The 1,129-nt window shown below is 48.1% G+C and overlaps 1 long non-coding RNA gene across 1 annotated transcript in view; it reads right to left on the minus strand.

Annotated features, from left to right (window-relative positions):
* LOC116652739 overlaps positions 1-1,129 on the minus strand; it is a 3,296-nt gene that overhangs the window by 891 nt on the left and 1,276 nt on the right. The gene's annotated exons all lie outside the window — the stretch shown is intronic.

Below are 1,129 nucleotides of genomic sequence, written 5' to 3' on the forward strand. Positions count from 1 at the left end.
ACCCAAAATGGGGAGAAATGGGCCCAAAATGGACCCAAAATGGGGAGAAATGGGACGAAATTGACCCAAAATGGGGAGAAATGGGCCCAAAATGGGAAGAAATGGGCCCAAAATGGACATCTTGGGGGTCTGTGCGGGCCAACCAGCTGAAATGGACCAAAAAGGGGAGAAATGAACCCAAAATGGGAGGGAAAATGGGGAGAAATGGGGAGAAATGGGCCAAAATGGGGAGAAATGGGGTGAAATTGACCCAAAATGGGAGGGAATATGGGGAGAAATGGACCAAAAAGGGGAGAATTGAACCCAAAATGGGAGGGATTCAGGCTAAAATGGGGAGAAACGGGGAGAAATTGACCCAAAATGGGGAGAAATGGGGTGAAATGGGCTCAAAATGGGGAGAAATTGGGAGAAATGGGGAGAATTTAACCCAAAATGGGAGGGAATATGGGGAGAAATGGGGAGAAATTGACCCAAAATGGGGAGAAATTGACCCAAAATGGGGAGAAATGGACCCAAAATGGGTGTGGGGGGGGAATGGGGATCAATATGGGGAGAAATGGGCCCTAAATGGGGAGAAATGGGGAGAAATTGACCCAAAATGGGGAGAAATGGGCCCAAAATTGAAGGAATTCAGCCCAAATGTGGGTTAATATGGGGAGAAATGGGCCAAAAAGGGGAGAATTTAACCCAAAATGGGGAGAAATGGGCCCAAAATGGGGAGAAATGGGCCCAAAATGGGGAGAAATGGGCCCAAAATTGAAGGAATTCAGGCCAAAATGGGGAGAAATTGACCCAAAATGGGGAGAAATGGGGGAAAAGGGGGAGGAATGGACCCAAAATGGGCCAAAATGGGCCCAAAATGGGGAGAAATGGACCCAGAAAGGGAGGAATTCAGCCCAAAATGGGAGGAAATGGGCCCAAAATGGGGAGAAATGGACCCAAAATGGACATCTTGGGGGGTCAGTGTGGGCCAACCAGCTGAAATGGACCAAAAAGGGGAGAAATGAACCCAAAATGGGAGGGAATATGGGGAGAAATGGGGAGAAATGGGGAGAAATTGACCCAAAATGGGGAGAAATTGGCCCAAAATGGGGAGAAATGGGGAGAAATTGACCCAAAATGGGGAGAA

This window comes from Coturnix japonica, unplaced genomic scaffold (genome assembly GCF_001577835.2).
Source record: "Coturnix japonica isolate 7356 unplaced genomic scaffold, Coturnix japonica 2.1 chrUnrandom1314, whole genome shotgun sequence".
Lineage (NCBI taxonomy): Eukaryota > Metazoa > Chordata > Aves > Galliformes > Phasianidae > Coturnix > Coturnix japonica.